Source organism: Coturnix japonica, chromosome 1 (assembly GCF_054131305.1).
Source record: "Coturnix japonica strain WE chromosome 1, WE-NBRP24, whole genome shotgun sequence".
Classification (NCBI taxonomy): domain Eukaryota; kingdom Metazoa; phylum Chordata; class Aves; order Galliformes; family Phasianidae; genus Coturnix; species Coturnix japonica.
In genome coordinates this window covers 150,117,976-150,142,996 of record NC_140663.1, presented here as the reverse complement: position 1 = coordinate 150,142,996, position 25,021 = coordinate 150,117,976, and positions in this window count along the sequence as shown.

The following is a 25,021-nucleotide window of genomic DNA, read 5'->3' as shown; positions in this document are numbered from 1 at the left end:
TTTGCAACAGAGGGAAATCTCAGATGTCAAATCTTTTTCCAGAGTTGCATTTCAACTCACCATGAAATGCAATTTAAGTTAGTGCACGTTTTTTTTCCCCCATCTTAACTAGCATACATACCCAGATAAACTAAGTGCACAAACTTCATAAAAATAATAGAAATATCTTTCCTTATGAGATGATCTTTGCAACACAAAATTATAAGATTAGCAGCCATTGGTTGTCTTTAAGATATTATTCATCCATCATTTCTTTGATAAATGGAGAACAATCCCTTACTGTATATCATAATTTACTGTAGAAATTAAGAAAAACAATTATCCAAACTGCCAAAATGTTTTATTAGTCTATGATCATGAAAAAGTAAGTGCTCATGTTTTCCTTTATACTTTCCTGAAGTCCAGCTGACTCAGTGCAATTATGTGATTCATCAACAGCAAACAGGAATGCAAAATTAAGTTTTTTGAAATATGAAAAATTCTAAAATAAATTCAAGCAGCTTCACCTATAATAACAAAATCTCAAGACCTAAAAATCAACAGCCAAGAATACCTAAGCAATTTTTTTAGACATTTTGTTGTAGTCAAAGTGATTGTTCACATTCAGTGAAAAATTCTAAGGTTTTCCCTACTTGGCAAAATGAACTTTTTTTTTAGTATTTGGTGGTCTCAAGCATGATATGCTGACTGCTGTGAGTACCCATTTACCTGTTAAACAGAAGTGCAGAGGCTGTCAGAATTTGCCACAGCTTCTAATTGTAGTTTTTCTTACAGTGTGCCGACATACAGTGTCACATAAATATTTTGCATATTCAACATTTGGAATAAATGGGGAATTGGGAAAATTTGCAACTGTATGGATAATATAAGAAGGATGAAAATTTCCTCATATATTCCTACTTCATGTAATTTGCAAAGACAAAACAAAAAATCCTCCTGCCTTCCAATTCAGTCACTTTAAACAAAATACTCATTTATTATTGTGAATATACAACTATACTTAAAGTACAGTTAGAACAGTTTTACCACTTTCTCACTGTGTATTTTCTATTTAGTCAGAACATTAAAAAAAGATTTTCAGTAAATAAACTCTACCCTCCCTACATGTGCTGAATTAAATCATTCTCATTATAATTCAAGAATCTCAAAGTTCTTATCTCAAACTTGAGTTTATTTCCTGCAGAAATGCATTAGCAAAGATAGGTACCCAGGTGTAAAGTCTCTGTTAGAGACATCTATATTGATACATGATTTCTGTTTCTCAACTTTCAGCTTTTCTAACCAGAAGGAAATAGAACTTGGGAACAGCTGATGTCTTTTTAGATAATTCCCTAGGACAAGAGGGAATGGCCAAGTTAAGTTGCTATAGCATCTGCCTTCTTCAGCACTTTTATTATTGTGTTAATAACTCTAGTTAAAAACAGCTAATGATGTAGGGGCTCAGTAGCATTACTTTGATTTTGTTTATCAGCCTCAGACAGTTTTCCTACCAGACAGATCACTATATGTTAATGTGATTTACAGTTACTTAACAAAACAGTAGAAAAAAGAATAAATAGTAAGGCACAGTCCAGTCTTCACTTTTATATAATTCATGCATACACAGTAATTCACAGGACCATATTGATGAGACATATAGTTTTCCTAGTAGACACAGAGATTTCCATTTCCTTTATATTTTGTTTTATATCAAATAGTTATTTATTGTTAAAAGGTGATAGTGAAATGAATCACAGGGGTAGTTATGTAAGAGCTTATTCTGATCTTTATTACAGTGTTGTTGACAGTCTACTTCAAAAAGTGACAAAGGATCATTATGTAAGGAAGTATAACCAAGTAACATTACATCATACAGGCAAAGGTGGAGAGTTCACTTGGTGGCACTAGGCAGGTTGGAGACCAGTGACTATAGATGAAAAATAATGAGTGTCAAAAGACCAGAAAGGCAGAAGGGCATTGTTCACACAATGCCTGGAAAAAGAAGATGTCTCAATTGGTAGACAATGAATTAAATGAGCAAGACTTAGGCCACTGCAATTTTTTTTATTATTATTTATTTATTTTTATACATTTTTTTTGTGCTTTCATTTTATTTCATTATTTCAGTATCCATGATCCTTAACAAAGCAGTTTACAAAATACTGTTTTGTAAAATAATACTCAGAGTGGCCTTGTATACTCTTTGTCAGCCCCTCTTACTAGCTTAAATGTTTTGTCTGCTATACATATATTTTTTAATGTAACTTACTTAAATCCCAAAGGCTTTTTTTATGGCTGAAGAGGATGGGGACTGATAGGAATAATATTTTTAGGTAAGTCTGCTCTTGCACATGCACAATCTGAAACGGTAGTATGAGAAAATATTATCCATAACATTTTATGTCTTTAAAAACAAAACAAATAAACAAAAAGAAAAAAAAAACCCAAAAAGAAAAAAACAAAAAAAACCCACTTCTGGCACAGTAATTTTTCTGTCCGTTCTATAATGATCAAGAACTTCGAAAATATTTTTGTTTTCCTTATAAAATAGCTCATCACTTCTCAAGCATGAATTATCAATGGCCCTGCTGTTATCATGTATTCATCTCAGAGATATCCTAATGAGACCCCCTACACGACATCTTTTCTTATGTTATTCTCATATTCCAGTCATATTTTTCCTCTGTGGGTGTAGTTATTACAGTATTAATGCACTGTCAATTTAGATTTTTTTGAAGACAATAAATGCTTGCTATCACTTTTTTAAGCAATAGCTATTTCATTACAGAGATCATCAAAACAAAAATCACCTTCTCAGAAAAATATTTACTTCCTCCAAGACAGTTGTACTTGCAGCTGCTTTTCTTTATTCTTATTTGGAATTCCCATTTCCAAGTAATAATGGGGAAGAACCAAACTACTGATAATCTCAGGTCAGATCTGGAGGTGTTTCATTCACCGTTTGTACAATTAAATGTACAACTGAAGAGAAATGAATGCATACTTTGAACCCACCATCAGCAAAACTATGGGCACGTGATTTCTAAACGTGGTAAAAAAAGATTAGCTGTCATCTTTTTAAGGAGAATACCATAGATAAAACATTGTCAACCATAACTATTTTGGACAGAATGTATATTTTCATCAGATTTTTCATCTGTAAAAGGTTCTACTCCATCACTGTGTGAATGCCCACAGAGATTCTGTGGCAGGTTTTTATAAGGAATTTGCATTTCAAATTTGGATCTTTAGACACTAGAATTTCAACAGTTGATGTTTAAATAGCTGTATTTGTTCTTTCTTATTCCACATTTGGTTGAGAGAATGGTTGGACTGGATGATCCTTTAGGTCTTTTCCATCCTTGGTGATTCTATGATTCGTAGTTATTATTATTATTACATTTACTATTAAAATAAATTATTTTCAGCAATGTGCCTTCTTTGAATCTATTAGAAAAGTCCATATTCTATATTGTATTTCTTTTTTTTCTTTTTCTTTCTTTTTTTTTTTTTTTTTTTTTTTTTTTTTTTCCCCTGTAATTATAACACTGGGCCTAGTCTAGAAATAAATGATTTTGCTGCAGCTTCTGTGAATCATAGAATCATAGAATGGTTTGAATCAGAAGGGGACTTGAAGATCATCTTGTTCCAAATAGAATATTATGTTATTTGCCCCAGCCCAATAGAAGTCATTAATGTAAACTAGAGGCTACCAGACCACATCCAGAAGCCCTTATTTTATTAGGAATCTCATTGCATTAGTGATCAGGACATTGGTCCTGTTTTCTTTCATTTTAGGAAACAACTTTGGAAAGTAGTGATGTGGGAGGAATAATACATCATCAAGACTGCATAAGAGGAAGTTCTGTATTTTGACAGAGAATAATTTGCTTTAATCCCTGAGTCTTTCCCACCACTTGTATGTGTGTGTGTGTGTGTTGTTTGTGTGTGTTTTGTAATGCTGAAGTTGAAATGTAGCCAGGAGCTGCATTCAATTTTGTTATGGTAAAAACAGTTACTATGTGTTCTTATCTGTATCTTGGCTATAGCAGTACTCTGAGGGATGTATGCTTTGTTTTTAAATTTATATATTTTCTGCAGATTCTCAGAAGCTGAAACATTATAGGGAATGAGTGAATGTTATTTCAGCACAGATTACACAGCTGAGCTAAGGAAATTCATGCTTCTGAATTGAAGGAATATAAGATACACAAAAACATAAAAATGGGAGAGAGATGAGAGAAATATTCAGGAATAGATCCTTGAAGAAAAGAAAAAGGTTTCTGAGAGTGATTGTGAAAGGAAGTTAGAAACCAGTATGGAACTCTGGTAATGGAAAGACATCATGGGGAGAGGACATGAAGAAACAACTTCTTGATATAAAGTGCTAGAGAGATTTAGGGGAGGGAGAAATGTGAGAGTTAAGAAAGAGTAAATCTGCAGGGGAAGAAAGAACTCAGATATTGACTGAAGATTAACAATAGGGGAGGTGAACAAAAGATGGGCTTTTATTGTAACTGTGAAAAATAATTGACAATACTTCTTTTTACCTTTGCATTCTATGCCTCTCACATTCTCTTCTTGCTTACCCCAAGCAGTGTTGCCTCGAAAGGTGGTAAGAGATTTCATGCAGCATATGAGCTTTCATTACTGATATTGTTTGAATAACACTGAAATATTAGTATGAGGATCTCATACTAATGAGATCAGTGAGTACTAAGAACATTAGTACAAGAAAATGCAGTCTGTTTCAATAGACTAATGAAATTAAGATGTAGGCTGAAAAAGAGAGCAAATTTGAAAGGATAGCGCCTTCATAACTTAGGCAAACTTATATAAGTAACATATTTAATATCTTTCAGACCTAAAGGGCACTGTGTTCAGACCCCCCAGTTTAAAACTGTTTGTGTATCTCCTTGAATAAGGGGAAAAAAATGTAAAAAATTCCCATTTATGAATTGTTTAACATATCCTATGTGTCAGTTTCTCAAGTCATTTCATTTGCATAGACATGCGCAAACTCATTTGGAAAGGCATTGGCCATATGCTTGTCAGGCTCATTTAATTCCCTGAGTGTCAAGCCTTCAGCCAGGGAGCCATATACAACCACACACAGTATTTCATATCTCTGGCAAGAGCACAGATTGAAATCTACCACTTTCCATTAATCATGCTGTAATTCTCAAACTGTTCACCACAGTCATCAATCAGATCTAAATATGTATTGCAATTTGCAAAGGGTAAAAACATGTACCTTCTTTGGTTAGCCATATTAAATGTGATATTATCAGGTCTCTACCTTTTACCTTTTCATAGACATGTTTTATCAGTGCAGACTTGTTCATAGAAACACTCTGGTTATCAGTCTTAGGGAAAAGAGCACATTACTTTTCCTACAGGAGAAAAGGAAAATTATATAGAACATATATGCCTATGTATGGATATGCTCTTTGGTCTTCTAATGTCTCTTGCACTTTGAAATTTGTACATCTTTATTATTATTATTATTATTATTATTATTATTATTATTATTATTATTATTATTATTATTATTATTCACTTTTCCTTTCCACATTATTCCTTGCTGTCATAGAAAACTGAGATCCTGACATTTGTTTCTAAATTATTGAGACACTAAACCAGTGTTCCATGAAGTAACTTGTGGAGAACAGTCCCTTGAAAGTAGAGATTGAGCTGTATATAATCACCATACTGTACTTGGCCAAAGAAAGTCTTCAATGTACTTTTATGAATGATGGAAATAGTGAAGAAAGGGAAATTTTATCATTTGTCATACTGTATGGGACTTGGCTAGGCACCAGATGAAACTGTGAAACTGTGTTTAAAGATAATAGTTTTTGTTTATTTTTTTAATTTTTATGTTGTGTATTTTTAATACATTTATTTATGTTTAGTATTATGTTTTTTCCTTATTAAACATTTCCTTGCCTATGTATTCTTCAAATTGGATCTTGGACCATCTATTTTTATTTAAGTATAGCCAGAATTGAAGGGCAAATATTTCCAAAGAACCACAAAAGGACTCAATACAATTTGTTTCAACAAAGAAAATTAACAGCTTGAAGTACTGAAGCCTAGCAAGGAAGCAAGGTTCATCCCAGTGCTCTAATTAAAGATTTTTTAAGATATATATATATATGCATATATATATATATATATACTGTCTCTCACTTTGCAATTTCTTTCAGAAAGTAGTGGTTTAAATTGTTTGTATTTTTAGTCTAGACACTGAAGTTCTAATTATTGTTAGTGATTCTGGTATTCTCGCCTCAAAGGAAAAGTTCAGATAGATCCACTTTGATGCTATCTAGTTTGGGGTTTTTTTCACATTCATCTACCAGCATTGACTTTCAAATGCCAGGGAAGAAGTTTCCAAGCCTTCAGAAAGTTAAATAAATAAACAAATAAAAATAAATATTACAAGTAACATTATGTCAGGACAGCTGTAAGAAACACAGCATATGCCCATTAAATAGATTTATTTATAATTATATTTGTGTGATTTTTTCTAAAAAATTTAACTGCTAACCTCTCTCTTTCATTCATTTACCCCTATAACAAGTCTGTTGAAACAGACTGACAGTAAGCTTCCTTATAAGTGTGAAATTTCCTGAATCTTCAGATAGGAACCTGAAAAGAAGTTATATATCTATTATATGATGCCTTATAATAAAAGTTCCTTTTCAGGTTCTTTTCTGAAGATTCAGGAAATTTCACACTTACATGGCTGCTTACTGTGAATCTATTCCTACAAACCTATTGAATCAAACTAGATTACACTTAATCACCATAAGTGACAACCACATCCTTGCTTCTTAAAAGGAATTTACGTGGATCACATCAATGTAACAATCCAAAATGAAGATTGATCAGTGTAACTGTGATCCTTGTACTTTTCTGCTTGTCAAGCTTTAATCCTGTAAGCCATGAAGATGCTGGAAACAGATCAGCAGCCTGGTTAAATTTTACCTAGTTATACTTGCTCGTGTAATCTTTATTTTTGCTTGACAAGAAGTAGTCTACTGTTTTATTGAAGATGAGAACATGTAACAAATAAAACCAAGAGAGAGGAGCTAACTTCTTAAAAACAGAATGACCTCTTTATTTCTAATCATGTAATTATCTCCCTCTGTTCAAATGCATTGGTACTTCTAGGAAAGCCCAGATTAATTAATAAAGACTAGTCACATACTATTAATGCCAACGTATAAAATCTATGTTTACATTTTTTACACTATTTTTGCCTCTCTATCAGTGTCTTGGAAGTACAGAAAAATGATGGATATGTACACTCTAGAGATATCAGGTTATTAAAACTACTGCAAAGTGATGAGCCTGAAACCAAGGTCATTTCTATTGCCTGGTGTGGCTCCATTCTTTGGACTCTGCTACTCCCACTTGTACCTCTTCTATTTCTCTCCTTGGTACATCTTTGCAGGCTGTTACCTTGGAACCTTTCATTTTCTCCTGCTCTAAAGTCTTTTCCCCTGTGTTCTTCAGTCTGTTTCTTTCATATATATATATAATTATTTTTTCACCATTTATCTCTGCTTTCAAACCTTTTGCACACTATAAAGTTGGAAAACCAAATCTATGACAAGAAATTCTTCTACATACCTACATTCATGAAACAAGCAGATTTTTATATTTTATTTTATATTTTATTTTATTTTATTTTATTTTATTTTATTTTATTTTATTTTATTTTATTTTATTTTATTTTATTTTATTTTATTTTATTTTATTTTATTTTTTTAGATTTCTATGAATACAAACAATGAAATATAACTTAAAACTAATGTATGGGTTGTTGTTCCTCCCCTAAGTCACTTAAAAATTTATTTTCTTATTTTTTAATTGGTGCCTGCACGATTTCTCCTCAGGAAAAGCCAATATAGAACAGTTATGGTTTGTCTGAGCAAATTTCATAATGTTTAGAGAATTTTATGAAAAACCAAGTAATCCTCTGTAGACAGTAAAAGGAATAGTTAAAACAAATAGTAATGTTGATATATAAGATATAAACATAATACTTCTTAAATTGTTTTTCTTCAGTCTCTGAGTTCTGCTTAAATATTTTGGTGGAAGACTGGGAGGAAGAGCATGGGTTGTATGTGTTATGTAAGTAAGATGTTAAGATGCCTTGAGGTCCCTATCAAATGGATGAACTTAATTTGTTACACAGTTATTTTATGGATGTCCTTTTAATTTCAAGATGTCTGAAAACAAGTATTTTATTCATTTTTAGACTACTTAAATGATATGTTAAAAGTTTCCAGTGATGTCTATGAAGATCCAGTACAAAAAGCCCAGAGCCATATAGCAAAAGAAGCAAAGCAAAGGAAAGACAGTGCAGCTGAGATAAGATCTTGAATCAAGAAAAGTAGTAATTATTTTCGACATGCAAGAGTATGTCAGTGTCTCTCAATAGTATGACACTGTTTCACATGAGCAGTGCTGCCTTAGATCTGCAAAAAAAAACCTGAGCATTTTCACAATAAGGTAAGGTACATGGGCCTATGAATGCAATGTTGATGTAAAGTCACCAGAATTGCTTTTCCCTGCTCTTTTTCATTGTGGTTAAAGTCTAGGTTTGTCCCACCTAAGAACTGCTCTCTTCTGTTGTCCTTTTCTCTCCATTTAATACTGAGAAAATTCACTACTTTTCTAACTTAGAAACCTCAACTGAGTCCTTAGCAGCAGTCCTATTTCTTCTTACCTAATTTTAAGTTAGAAAACTTTTGGTAGAATAGTTTTCATGTTACATACTTCTGCTAAGCCCAGGTTGCCACCTGACCCATGTCTGGGTAGTCAGGGCCAGATGCAGGCCACTGGGCAAGTGAAATCATCGTTTTTGCTCTAGCTATTGCACTTCTGGGACTGTTCGCCATATCCTTCCTGTGTAATTCACAAAGGACACAGAGGTAAAAAGAAGGAGTTGCTTAATTCATAGTACTTGAGGACAGATTTAGTCTTCTGCCAGCTGCAATGTCAGACAGGATAATTTTACCCAAATCTGAATACATGCCTAGTACATGCCTAAAGACTGCAAAAAAATTTGCTGCTTCCAGGAAAGTAGAGATGTCAAATCTGCCATCAAAGACCATAAATGCATCTAAACCAGTTATATATATATATAAATCCATGTGAAATCTATGTGAAAAACTATTTGTTCTTCTTGTTAAGAGGGTATCAACTATAACATTTTTTGCAGTTCAGTCAGAAAGCATACATCTTTTCAAAAAGGATGGTTGGTGTATCTATTGTGATACAGACCTGACAGTGACAGAAAAAAGACCTTGTGATTCTGGAAGGCAGACAAAAGAGTCTGAAAAATTTCCCAAAAGCTCTAATCTCAGAGCAAAAATATACCTGAGTCAGGGAAGTCTGTCCCCTGTCCTTTTTGATCCTAGAATACTGATATTGATTATTTGAATCGCTTAAGCTTCAAAAACTTCAGCTGAAAATGTATAAAAAATATTTATAAAAAATCTTAACTGTTTTTAGAAGTCTCACCTGGAGTCATACTTCCCCATCTGACTGCATAACCACAGATGCCTTAGAATCTGTAAAGTTCCCTGTCCTCAGCTGGGATTTGTTGTGGAGCACAGATTCATATCCTTGGGGCCATTTGTAGTGTCTATGGCAGATGCATCATAACCGAAGTATTTTTCCTCCATGCCCCCTCCCCGCGCCCCCCCTCCCGCCTTATTTATTTTTTTTCCTTTTTATTGTGTTCTTCCAACCACACCCCGCCATAAATGGAAAAGGTATATGGTATAAGTGATTGCTCATTTCATTTATATTCATGTTTATTTTGTCAACTAAATCAACTCATATCAAACCCAATAAATTAAAAGCACTTAAAATATTCACCTGCAAAATCATTTTAATACTGTGTGTACGTGATACATCTGGAGCTCATATTGTTGGCATATATAAAATATGACCTGGGACAATACATTGCCCAAATTAGTATTCTTGAGCTCTTAGTAGAATATCTCTGTGCTACACCTAGTAGCATATCTCTGCCTTGCTTCAAATATAGTTAATTATTATTTTCCTTTAAAACAGAAATAAAGATAGAAATTGTCTGAAAGTCCTTTCGACTTTTGCTCATAAAAGATGTTAAATATGATCAGATCCAGGTCTTACTGATAAAAATGCACATTTTTCCAGCACAATTAATCTGTGAATGTTACTTGCTGAAGGCATAGAACTTTTCCAGTACAGGGAAGGTTTTGTGCTGTAACACCTAAGTGAGACTAGTGATCCATTTCTCTCAGCTTGTCTTCATGAGATGTGTGCCTATGCAGACAGAGCATTAAATATTTTTAATAGTTTATACTGCACTTCCTTTTTAATTTTGGTACATTTTTTTCATTTGTTTTTACACATGATATTTCTCATTTGAAATTATAATATAGCAGATTTTTGTTTATGAAAACTTAGTTCAACACAGTGTTTGTACACCTCCATTCCTTACAGGTTTGTAATATTTTCAGTCAGCAGGATGACTGGCTGTCTGCAATATGAATGACCAAATATTTATTGTAAAGAATGGAATGCACTATATTGCTGGAATTGCATTAAAAAAAAAAAAAAAAAAAAAAAAAAAAAGGGTTCTTAGACCTTGGATGTCAGTTCTAGGAGAGATGAATTTATAGGCAGGACAATCTCTCTCGCAGAACTGACAACCAAGGTCCCAGAGGCTTTTGCCATAACACTGAGGATTTTCTTTTTATTTTTTTCATGCAGTGCCAACAATACAGTGTTTGGTGCGTGCAGTATTTTGAACAATTTCAAGCTCACAGCACTAACAGCAAACATGGACTTAGGAAAATCTCCCCTCCACCTGGTATTATTGAATAACTTATTTTCTTAGCAGTAATTTGCTTAAGATAGCGGGAAACAGCTCTTTGCAGTGAAGGGTAAAGGAGATCAAATTTCAAAATCAAATGGTCATTATTGAAACTTCAATGTGTTCAAAATTGGCAAATGAGCCAATTGAGTCTCCATTAATCTAAATTAGATTTCTTTATTTTCTTTTTTTTTCCTTGTTTTTCTTTTCTTTTTTCTTTTTTAGTACATCACTCACATCTCCTTTCCATTTCAATTATTATAGTAGCTTTCATCATTAATTACATTTCTGAGAGGAACTGTCCAAGCCTGCATCTCTTCCTTTGGAAAATACTGTGCATTGATGAGTTCTATTTCTTAAACACAATAGTCAATATGCATCTACAGAAGTTTGCCATTGATTTAAAAGGAAATTTCACTTGACTTCACTGATATACAATGATTTCGCTACCACGGACCAACTGATCTTATTTGTTTCACTCGAAAAAGAGTACAACACATCAAAAACACATCAAGCTTTTTTTTTTTTTATTTTCCTCCCCCCCCCCCCCAAACTAAATTATACATTTCTATTATGTACAGCACAACATATTTCTCACTGCAGAAGTAGATCCCTTAAATAATTTTATTATTAGACAGATAGATTCTGAAGACATTTGGAGATGGAAGACAAAGCTTAGTTTCATGTTGAAATTATCAGTTAGCCAATGGAGACAAATACACATCTCATATTTTTCAGATTAAGAAATGCAAACAATAAAAAATTTGTGAATTTTCAGCATGCAGGTGTCAGGTCATGAGGAATGTGATTGAGAAAGCCACCTTGTTCACGTTGTGAGGAATCTGATGTCAGAAAACCTAACTTCACGGTTGCTGATCCCTCTTTTATCCTACTTTTTCCTGCTTACTGACATTCCTGGGTGCTTGGGTAAGAGTCATGTACAGCACCCCCTGAGATAGCCAACTTTCTCAAGATAAGCCCACACAAAATACCACTGCATGGCTATTCATCTGCAGCTTAACTCTCTCTCCTGCTCCTGGCCTTGTCCATCTGTTTTCCTCAGACAAAGAATTTCTCAACCCTTGCCCAGGACTTGCTTGGACTTGTCCAACTTTGAGGCAATAGTGCAAAAAGATGGCCTCTTACATTATCATTGTTCTATTTCAGTGAAAATGCTTATCTTAATCAATTACTTGAGAACAGTTGTTAAATGAGTGCAGAGTGTGTTTTCATATAATCACAAAACAGTGCTGTAAGTGATAGTCAGATTTGTATTCTTTTAAACATAACTAGAAGTTTGTTCCAGAAGCAGAGGCATATTTTGTTAGACTGAAAAGAATACACATATATATATAATATTTAAAATTTTGTACTGGTAACTCTGTTGGTGCTAATTTATATCTGCTTAATTAAACATGAATCATCAATTGATCATAATGTTTGCACTTTATTAATATTTAACAACGTATTAATAAAGTGAAATAAAGGGTTCAGTGAAAAAAAGAAAAATTAAAGATGGTTTGCTTTCTAGAAGCTGAAAACTGAGCATGTCTGTCTGTACGAGTGATAGATGGCAGTTGAGTAAAGCCTCCTTTGTATATGTAACATCGCTGGAATATCAATGTAGTTTGAGTTCAAATGCTTCACATAATGCTTTTGAAATTGCTTAAACTTTGATCAGATTTTAGCCAAGGAGGTTATAGAGGCAGTTTTTTTTTTTATCTAATAACCTTCCATTACTTGGAAGCTCAGTGTTTAGTGTCTTTAACATGGTGCAGGATAGAAAGCACTCTCTTACCCAGCTCATTATTTTCTCTCTTCTACTGAAGTAGCTGTATTAACTTCAAGAAAGAGAAATCAGGCAGAAACTATACATATCTTAGTTGTGTATATTTGTCTATGTCTGTAAAACATATCATATAATAATGCACAGCTGGCCAAACTGTTATATATAGTATCAACTTAATGTAGTACTTTGTGTTTTACATTCCTTCCCCTACTTCCTATTTAGGTGACAATCACTAGATTTAGATTCAAGATAAGAAAGAGATTTTACTGGCAGCAATACCTGTTTTTTGTTTTGTTTTGTTTTGTTTTTTTAGAAGGCTCCATGAGTAATTTTGTGGACAGCATTCAAATTGCCTGTGGGTCATTTTCATGACTAGACTGCTGATGAAAAATCTTAGCTACCTTCTTCCTCTTCATGTCATTTGCTTTTAATTCACTTTGATTCATATATATATATATTTACCTAGCAATGAATAAAAATCAGCTCCTGTAAACCTAGTTACAGGAAGCATGTCAGAAACAGTCCTTTAGTAAGACAGTACAGGAATATTTGTATGTAAGGATAAAAATGCATAATTTTATGAAGTTTAATATATTCCTCACTTTTGTTTTTCCTACCCCTGTCTTTATTTTGATGTATACAGAAAGAGTAAGGCAAATATTTATTTTAGATGAATAAAACTATTTCCTTTTTCAAAATGTCTTACATTATGGTGTAAAAGCTGTAATATGAAAAGGTCACAATCCTATATTTGGAATTACTGAAATGTTAGTGGATAAAGTTCATTTCTCATCCCCAAACTCTTCATTTGTTGCTTTCAAAAATAATATTTGTATTTCCATTCTGGTGGAAAATCCTTGTCTCTTTCAGTAAAAGAGATAGGAAGTCACATAATTGCTATGCACTTGTACCTAACAAAGAGAGGCAATAACAAAATACAATGTTTTTGAATGAAAGTTACAATTATTTGTGAAGAATATTGTCAGGAGCAGGATGTAGGTTGAATTCTGTATTTGTTTCTTTTGTTTGTTTTCTGTATTTTGTTTTGCTGTCAGCTTTCAGAGCTGAACATAGTGCTGTTTGTATGAAAGGAGAGGCCTTTGCTTGGAGCTAATAGAAGTTTCAAGTGAGCTTAGAAGCTCTTCATGTGTGATTTATGAAGTTAAAACCTCTTTAAAATAGCGTGCCTATGTCAGCACTGCTCTCTATGGTGTCTCATGGTGCTGATACAGAACTTTTTTTGCCTCAGACTTCATTGGCAACTGCTCTTTATGTACCCACTGAGTGAATGAATTGGAAGGTGAGGACTGTGGAAGCAATGCCTCTCTCACCGTAAGTTAGTATCAGGTCCATGACCACCTGAAGAACTTGAATGTCCATAAGTCTATGTTTCCGAATGAGATACATCACAGAGTTCTGAGAGAATCAGCCAATGTAGTCTCCAAGCCACACTTGATGATACTTGAAAAGTCAGGTGAAGTCCCTGGTTACTGGACAAAAAGGCCATAATGACACACCCATTTTTTAAGAAGAGTAGAAAGGATGTCCCAGGGAACTACTGCTCTATCAGCCTCACCTCTGCATTGGGAAACAAGCAAACAAACAAACAAACATGGAACAGATATTCCTGGAAGCTATGCTAAGGCACATGCAAAACAGGAAAGTAATAGGAGATGATGAACATGGCTTCACCAAGTGCAAGTCCTGCCTGACCAACCTAGTGGCCTTCTGTGATGGCATAACTTCATCAATGGATAACGGAAGAACAGCTGGGTCACAGCAATCCCCATTTTCAATCCAAGCTGGGGGTTGAAAGGATTGAGTGCAGACCTGTCTAAAAGAACTTGAAAGTATTGGTGGATAGCAAGCTGAAAAATAGCCAGCAATGTGTCCTTGCAACCTACAATAAAAAAAATAATAGAATCATAGAATGGTTTAGATTGTAAGGGAACTTATCATCTCATTCCAACCCACTGCCATGGGCAGGGTTGCCAGGCATTAGGTCAGACTGTCCAGGGCACCATTCAACCTGATCCTGAAAACCACCATGGATGGGACATTCACAACTTCTGTGAGCAACTTGTTCTAGTGCCCCACATAATGTCTAAGTTAAATTTCCCCTCTTTTAGTTTTAAGCCATTCTCTCTTGTCTAGGACGGACTCATCTGGTGACACCAGCAACCTTACTGAGGGTATGTTCAATCCCGCTGCCTATGTTGTTGATAAAAACTTTGAAGACCACTGATCCCACGATGGGGACCAGTTTTCTCCTGGAGACATTCAAGGTCAGTCTGGACCGGGCCCCGACCAACCTGATCTAGCTACAGATACCCCTGCATATTTCAGGAGTTGGACTAGGAAACCATTAACTGTCCCTTACAGCTAAAAGGATTCTACGATTTTGTGACTCATAGCATGCACCTCGAGGTCCTGAAGTATGGAAGTCAGTGTGAAGGTGTGTTAAGGATGATCTAGTTCCTGATTTATTGGGAAGTAAATTAAATAGAATCTTTATATACTCACATTCTGCTATCACTTATGAAGGAAGTAAAATAAATAAATAAATAATACAGAAGGCACAAGCTGTATAGCCTTGAGTCATACACAGCATCCACAGTTTCAGTGGAAGTTTTGCCATGAGCTCATACTAGCTGAATTTCATCCATAATTACATCCTGAGCTACAGAAGTACCTAGAATTATAGAAGTTTGTTTTTTTTTTTCCTCACTTTTTTTTTCTTTTTTCTTTTCTTCAGATTTAACATTCTTTCCACCCTTTCCTAGATGATTAGACTGTAGTGTTTCCAAATGGCACTACTTTTTTTTTTTTTTTTTTTTTTTTTTTTTTTTTTGTGGAGGTTGTTGTTTGTTTTGTTGTTGTTGTTGTTGTTTTGCTTTACATTCTCTTGCATCCTGGTCTAACTAGCAAGTCTGGGAAAACAGTTGTTGCAGGTTTTCTTCATCAGCTCGGATGCCTTTCATAATTTTAAACTGCTTCTAGTAAAATAAGCTCTAATTTGTCTCCAACTGCCCTTATCCTGTACACTGGAAATGTCATCAAATTTGTGGCTTTTCTTCAGTGACCCCTTAAAGGTATTTCCTCAAATATTTTATCTATCTATCTATCTATCTATCTATCTATCTATCTATCTATCTATCTATCTATCTATCTATCTATCTATTTATTTTCATGTCTCCTAAACAGCTGAGTTCCTACTTTCCAAACAATCCAGAAAATCTTTCTGCTTCATACCGATCTTTTCTCTATGTGCATTATTCTAAAGGAAACATTATATTCCTTCTGCAAGTGATGCTATTTTTTTGTTATGTGATACTTGATTTTTCACATCAAAGTCTAGAATGAGTCACACTTATATCTCACAACAGGATGATGCGACATAGTTTAGATTAGAACCCCTAAAGATCCAGTTTGTGAAATCTCTTCTCCAATTATATTATAGTTATGCAACATGTAAGTTATAATCTGAAGTGCTTCTTGTTGCTTTGAAACAGCAACTGAATTAAATAAGTAAGCAGCACTGAAAGCATGATCATTTTAGGTAACTGTTCTGATATTAATCCTGATAGTTGATCCTTACAGGCTTGTGAAGGAGTGGCTGGAAAGGAACTTTGGTGTGCTGATGTGAGCCAGCAGTGTGCCTAGGTGGCCAAGAAGGCCAATGGCATCCTGGCTTGTATCAGGAATGGTGTGGTGAGCAGGATACTCGGCATTGGTGAGGTCTCACCTCACGTAGTGTGTTCAGTTCTGGGCACCTCAGTACAAAAAAGGACATGGAGGGACTGGAGCAGCTCCATAGAAGGGCAACATGACTTCTGAAGGGGTTGAAGAATATGCCCTATGAGGAGGAGCAACTGAAGGAACTGGGGCTGTTTAGTCTGGGAAAAAGGAAGCTGAGGGGAGACCTTATTGCTCTCTTCAAATACCTGAAAGGTGATTGTAATGAGATCGGGGTTGGTCTCTTATAATTGGTAACAGGTGACAGTATGAGGGGAAATAGCCTCCAGTTGTGCCAGGGGAGGTTTAGGTTGAATATCAGGAAACACTTCTTTACTGAAAGGGTTGTTAAGCACTGGAATAGGCTTCCCAGTGAGGTGGTTGAGTCACCACCCCTGGACATTCTTGAAGACTGTTTGGATAGGGTGCTTTGATTTAACAGAGGGTTGTTAGAATTACGACGGTATGGTTAGGTTGTTATTGGACTTGATCAACTTCAAGGTCTTTTCCAACCTGAGCAATTCTATTATTCTATAATTCTATGATTGTTTTATAACATTTACTATGTTTAAAGAGCAAGAAGGAATAACATATGCTAAGGGATCCTGCACTTCAAAATATAGTGTGAAAGAGAAAAGATTATAGGAAGATAAGAATGATAATGAGTATTAAAATAAAAGGACTTCCATGAATATTAAATCAATAAATCTTGTCACTACTGATGAACACTAAGAGATCTTGAGTACAGAGCAGTATGGTTTAGGTGAGGCTAAGACTGACTACACATCTCTGCACCCTTCAAATACTAATGCAAAAAAGAGTACATTAAAATTTAAGAGGACGTTGTCAAATACATCTCACATTGGCATTCATGTTTGCCTTTAACTTGTATTGCATAGTGGGCATAATTCTCAGATCTACAGGTCTGAGATTATCTAAGAGCATTTAATTTTTTCAAAGTGAGTTTTAATACTTCTTTTAAAATTAATCAGCAACTCCTGACAAGAAAGAGCACTGTTCTACATTAAATGTCCATCTAATGACAGAGACAAAAGGTCAAAAATATATGGGAATTCTCATTAAACAGAGTGAAGATGACATTATATTGGGCCTGGCTGTCTTTGCCAGTTCCTCTGCATTTAAAGATAAGTAGAATTGCATACAAGAAAATTAGATATCTGTAACAGAGCTATGCTTTTATTTTCAGCAATATTGTTATATCATACAATGTGTTTATAAAATTGTACAGTACAACTATTAGTCTGAATAAAATTTATCGGGGCTACACAATTAAGTTATTTTAAAAACATTATACTTCATACATAAAAATAGATGGTTATCTATTTAATGAACCATGTGAGAATGCAAAATTTCTGCTTCTCTAATGATAATGCCTTGAAAATATATTTCTGAAAGACAGTAAAAAAGAGCCAAGAGAATAGGTTAGGGCCTTTGATTGGAATATTCTTAAGGGTATATACTTCAAAATTTAATTGAGTAGGAAAATAAAATTAAAAAATGGAGGTGCGATAAAGCACATAAAGATCTGACTGTGAAATGACAAATCTTTTACAGACATTTCTTGATGTGAAAGTCTACACATGCCTGCAGTATACTTCAGTACAACAACGTAAATGTGGGTTTAATTTAACTTACACATTTCCCAAAAGAAGATGAAATACTTAATCTTTATAAAGGCATCTACAGTAAACCTTTAGTTAACTTCAGATGTGGTCTTAACATTTTTGTCCTCATTAGTTCTTTCAGTGAAGATACATCATCTTGTTTCAATACACAAGAGTCTGTCAGGAGCGGTAGGTGCACACGCGTACACGTTTTATATAATCTTTACCTTGGGCATCATGTATTATACAGTCAGCATGTACGATGAGAAATCTCAAAATGAAACCAATTAAAAAAAGCACCTGAATAAAAGAAGATACACACACACACACACACACACACACATATATATATTCAATGTCATAAATGAGTGAAAATGGTAAACATCTCAGTATATATTCAGAATAAGTTCACAGTTTAATATGGAATTTATGCAATACATATAAAATTTAATCTGGCTCTAAAGTTTTGCCAGAACTCTTAAATATCATTGTAAAACCTGCTTCTCTTATTTAGTAACAAAAAAAAAAAAAAAAAAATGAAGCAAAATGTCTCTTAATCCTTTTATTTTCTCTGTAAATACATGAGGTGATAGAATGTATTCTATAAACACGGGAAAGCACACTAAACATTAATTGAACTGAAATAGTTGTGTTTTTCCTTATTTGCTGTTTCTGAAGTTGAACGTTCTCAATATAGCATGCCTCAAAACAAACAAAAAACATATGTTCTGTAACCTGAAGATGTTGCATATATCAAGTCACTAAGCAAATAAGGAAAAAATAAAAGAGAAAAAAGAGAACCCCATGAACTCAGCAAAGAATAAAAATATCACATCCGTTTGACATACATTGTTAACAAATTCTATTCTCCGTTGTCATGGAAAAGTAGAGTTAACATAACTAAATTATAATATTTGCCAGAATACAAGTACTGAGTGAAATCCTGGTTCTGCAGAGATTAAGATTACAAATGTATGGAATTCAGTAATTCAATGAAATATACAGTATTAAAAATGGTTAAAATTTTACTTTTATATATATATATATATATATATAATTTTTATATATTATAATATATATATGGTTGTGTTTTTGTTTTTTTTTTTCTGGATTTCTAATTTCCTTTGGCAGAGTTGTGTTTATTTCTGTTCTAGTGCTGTTGAAAGAATGAACTGGGGAAAACTTTGTTTTTTGTCCCTAGAGTTGTTCTTCATTTTGCTTTCAAGCAACAGTCCAGAGCTTAACTGTTGTGCTTAAAGTATCAGAGGGATCTGTAATGGGATTTCTCCTCTTGTATCCAAAAAAATTGATAGGACTAGAAAAGGAGTTTCAGGTTCCTAGCTGTGTCAGCATTTGAGGACATCATATTCTGGAGGCCTCCAGCAAGAAGCTCAACCTCCAATAAGATGTGATAATGTCTAGAGAAGGAGGTGGCCAGGAAGTAGAGACTTGGAGTCCTACTGTTTCATAAGTTTAAATTGTGCCATAATATTTTTTATTATCACTATAGTTACTCTGATTTTGCAGATGTACAATAGTAAAATATTATTTCTCATCATTTATTTGTTTATTTTCATGGTGTCAACAATTGTAGCTACTGCTGGATAGATATATTTATGCATGCTAGTTAGTGTGTGTTTATGACTCTAGGTGCTGTTCTACTCACCTATTTGCAACAATTGCAGATGCAATGGACACCTTTAGAATACAAATTTATTACCCATAATATTGACCACAAATTTATCACATTTGCTTTTACCTGAATCAAATGTATGAAATAATTTAAATAATATATCTCTTGTATAGTTTTTCTACCAGACATATTATCATGCCTTTACTTACCTAAATGGTGAAGAACACACCACTCAAAAGTAGGTAACCAAATTCCCATATAGAGTCCATATATATCCATATATCTGTAGAAAAACTGGATAAATTATGTGATGCATCCTAAAAGAAGAAAAATAGTAATAATAATAAATAAAGTATAAAATAAAATAAAGTAAAATAAAATAAAATAAAAATAATAAAGAAAATAATAATAAAGAAAATTTATAAGGGACTTAAAAATTACTGTAAGCCCTTAGTTGTATCAAGAAGGTGTGCTACTCATTGGAGTGGCAGAGAACTTGAGGAAATATTTGACTATGTCTTCAGAGGAAACAGAAGCTCTTGACAGGCTATGCACTACATGAAAGAACTGAAAGTACCCAACTATCCTGTATTTCATGCCTCTGGGAAAGGTTTTCTCAGCCTCAGAAAGAGGATTAAAGAAGGCCTAGTTAGGGTCATTGCTTTTGGTGTCATAGACTGAGTAAAATGACAAAGGGAGTATAAAAATCCACTTATTGTAGGTAAGAAATAAGAAAAAATAAGACAACATTGTTTTGTGAAGAACATAAAAAAAAATACAACACTGTATATACTTATTTTGTTTCTCATATATAAATATGAATATATACATGAGTATATGAGCATGTTGTACTACCTTTAAGGACAAAAATGAAAAACAGTGTAAAGACCAACTGTTCTACTAAACTTCCAGACACAAGAAGCAAACACATGTGAATATCTTAACATTCCTCCCTTCCCCTCCTACACCTCAACTGACACACACATGAAAACACTGCCATTAAAACCAATATGGATATTTGTGTTTGTACTGTACGGGTGGGGGTAATTTATATGCACACAGAAGCATACTGATTATTGCAGAACTGGTTGAATGAATGATGAGTAGTTTAAATCCTTGAGAGCCTGATCAGGCATACGTATTACACAGCTTTGAAAAGTTTAGGAAATGTATTAAGGTTTATGAAAGCACAAAGTAGTTCCTGAAAGTCCATTTTCAGAAGGCTGTACACAGTACTGCATTACTAGAGATAAGAATAATATAGAAATAGAAAACAAATCATCCATGCCTCATCTCAACTTGAGGATAGAATTACATAGTCAGAATAAACCACATTTTTGCGAGTGCTTATCTCCCATTACTACATTTTATGAAAGTAGATTTGAACACTAATTCCCACAGCAGAAAATTCCCGTAGTTACATAAAAATTCATCAGAGCCTTTAGATATAAAGCAGAAGGTATAATATTCTGATAGAGAAATAGTTTAAATAAAGTGAAATGAAAATGATAAAACTGAGTCAAGGGAACTTCAAATGATTTATAACAGCTGAAGGTCTTTATGATAAAGTTGAAGCATTCTCAGTTAGATTTAACTATATTTTTCTCAGACAGTATTCAAACTATTTTTCCTCACAATCTCTCAGCTGGAACATGTCACTTCCAACAACAATTCTGCAGGCATTTTCACCTGAGAATGGCCTTTGTGAAGATCTGTATTTGTAGCTGGCAAGCAATGCCATTTCCTTTCAGAAGCATTCTAAGCTTCTCCTTAAATGTCAAAAGAAGCCCACAAAACCAAACTGTTGCCAAACCCAGACTGTCTGTGTGAATGTCACAGTGAAGCATGCTACATACATACTGGATGCATACTTCTTATGCATGTCAAATTCTGTCAGGTTCATGTTAAAGAAATGCTGTATTTTAGATGTAGCTACCTGTGACCTACAGTGAAATAATATTTATGCTCTGCATGGGTCAGTAGTTACAATAGTTTACCACGATCAGGGTGAATAAATGTACTTTGCACATCACTGTTTCCTATGTTTTAACTCATTCTAGGGTTTGCTATTATAAAATGATTTAATTAATCATTTTTCAGTCACATTTATCAAAACAACTATATTTTATAACAACTATTATATATGCCTTAATTCTATATATGTTTCATATGTAAATTTATTTCATAATTTTTTAATGTAACTTTCATATGACAGAAAATTTTATCACCTATTTTCATTAATCTGTAGCTCTAGGTTATACTCAGTCCATATGGTTCCCTTTACCTATGGTAGATACTGTATTTCCTCTACTGTAACCTCTAAATATATTTTTTGTCAAACTCTGGACTTGCTTTTTTTGTTTGTTTGTTTGTTTGTTTTTGTTTTTGTTTTGTTTTGTTTTTTAACAGGCCATCACTGAAATAATAGGTCATAGTTGTAGGGTCTCCAGTGTTAGTTGTTAGAAGAAACTCATTGAGATCCAGCAGCCTAATAAGCAAGATGGTAGCAGCTCCATGTTTTCAGCTCCACCGATGTGTGATGTGTTGGTTCCTTGGAATCTGTAATTTGTGTTCCTGCCTGCCTGTGTGATCCTCTGGATTGTTGATGGACAAAAGATTCATGTGATGAGCCTAGGAACATTTAAAACGTTTGTCCCACACAGCGATGAACAAAAAAGAAATGAATAAGCTGATGATATCTGGTCAGTTGGTTAGATAGAAACTGTTTCCACAATTAAATCAAGAGCTGAACGCAAGAACATCTTAAGTAGAGAAGGTCCCATAAACCTCAGTCCTCGGGATGTACAAATAGTACAAAGTTGATAGCCTGTTATTAGTATTGGTATTACAGTGTTACATTTCTTCACAGTTTGGATATCCGGAGCACAGAGTACAGATAGTCAGATGTTATTTTTCAGTCCTAATCACACAATAGTAGCTCTTTGGATATGCATTCTGTGTAATCATCTGTTCATGGTTTTCTCACTTAGGGACTCTTGAAGAATTGTTTTATAATACACAAAGAATTTCTGAAGTCCCCTGGATGTTCCTTGCTTCATCATCATACATATATTTCTCCATGCATACAAGCCCTGCACCATCGTGTTTAGAAAACAGATCTACACAGATGGTGCAGGCAAACACAAGTTCCTATGCTTGAATTGCAGTGTTGGCATTAGTATATTATAATTTGCTTACAGTAAACAATAAAACATTCCAAAGAAGCTCACTAAAAAAAAAAACTGTCTTTCATCATAGATCTGAATCATGTAGTTTTACTAGGGAACTTGCCCGCTTTCAACAATTTGTGTAGAAAGATGCGGGTCAGTAGAAACACAGAGCTAGATTGTGTCCTTTCAGATTATTTCCTAAAGTGAGCTGCTGAAGTACCATTATCATATCTGGTCAGTAGAATAGTTGGGAACTTTTTAGTTACTGTTTTATTCTTGATAAAAGCTCTGTGTTTTAATTAAGCTATCTCCAGAAATATAAAGAACTGAACTCCTGGTCTTTAGACAATCACAAGGACTATTTTGAAATTCTTAAAGGCCCAAATATTAAAAGACTAATATATCAGTGATTGCCAGTAAAAAGTCAGTTACAGAGTTGTAACACCGTCATACAAGTCTGGAAGATAGACTGCTGTCTTAACTCTGTACTTCTATAATACAGAGAAGAACTTCAATAGGAGTTGATACTTCCACTTAAACTTCAATCAGGAATTTGTATTTGCAATTTATTTTATATATATTTTTGTCAATCGGTAGCCTTCTCAAAATTAATCACTAATTATTAGCGTATAAAATATTTCTTCTAGTTACACAAATAAATACAATACAATATCCCATAGAATGTCTAAGAACTGATTAGAAATTTTGTTACATACAAAGTAAAATATTTTTTCCATACAAAGAAATCTTCTAACAGCTTGTTACAACTTTTTCTGTCCCCAGAACTCAAGAAATTGGCATATGTAATAACCTGTATAAAAGTAATATTTTTATAATAGATAATAGTCAATTATAGTCTTTTTTCTCCCTTCTTTAAGAGCATCATACATGACATGTTCATCTGGTTTGTTGAGGTCAAATCAAATTATGTCACATCACAGAGTATCTAATGAAATGTGATATATGTACAATCTCTCCACTTAATTTTTAAAGTAATAATTTAAAATAAGTTTAAAAGTAAGAATTGATATATTTCAATGTGCTTTTCCAAATACACTTCTGCTTTCTTGTAGTGGAATGATGTCCCTATGTTCTCAGGGTTTGTAGAGTTACCTCATCCCAAGCTCATTTCTAAATAAATAAATAAATAAGGACTCTTTCATTGAAATGCCACTTACTTTTTCTTGTAATGGGTCTTGACAAGAAAATGTTCATGCTGTGTGACTTTGAAAATGCCCTTTTCTGGCAGACAGCCTTTCTGACAGTGCTACTGTTTGCTGGCTTTAAACAATAAGAACAGTGGCCAATTTAAAGTCCAAGGAATCAACCAATTTGAGATGCACAGGCTCCCCATGAAGTAATTATTCCCTTGGATGAACATACTGTCTTCATTATTTCATAAATCTGGTGAACTTAAATATTAAATTACTGATGCACATTCTCTGCACTGTTATTAACATATGTGGTGTGATTGTCCAAAACCAAAAATACAGTTGTGTCTCTGAATCCATAGGGTGATATTTCAGCCCACAGGGATGGGAATGGGGAAAACATATACACTAGTACTAAATCATATCCTGTGGAGATGAGCTGGACAGGTTTAAAGAAAGAAAGAGAAGTTTTCAATAGCCTTTGAACAGGGTAGTTTAAAGATATGAGCATATGCTTTATTCATTTCTTGTTCAAAATACAGATTCATTCTCTGCCTCCTTTGAGGTGTTTTCATATTTCCTACCCTCCCCAGTTGCTGGCACCTTATTTTCATTCAAAGTATTGGTTAACCTTGGTATCTCTGTAACAAGAATTTTGCTTAAGTGTGCTAGAGATTCTTGTTATCTTTCAGAAAACATCTATCTATCTATCTATCTATCTATCTATCTATCTATCTATCTATCTATCTATCATCTATCTATCTATCTATCTATCTATCTATCTATCTATCTATCTACCTATCTATCATCTATCTATCTATCTATATTATTCTTTCAGAAATATATTATATGGAGCAGCAATAGAAGGCTAAGGAAAAAAAAATATCAAAGAAAAAAGAAAATAAAGCAAATTTATTATCTTTGTAATGGTTATGAATTTTTTCCCTAAAATTGAGCGGGGGAAGAAAAAAAAAAAAAAAAAAAAAAGAGGATTTTATTGTGTCATATCATAAATCTTATCCACTGATCAGTCAATAAAATTCCTTGTTTGTTTGTT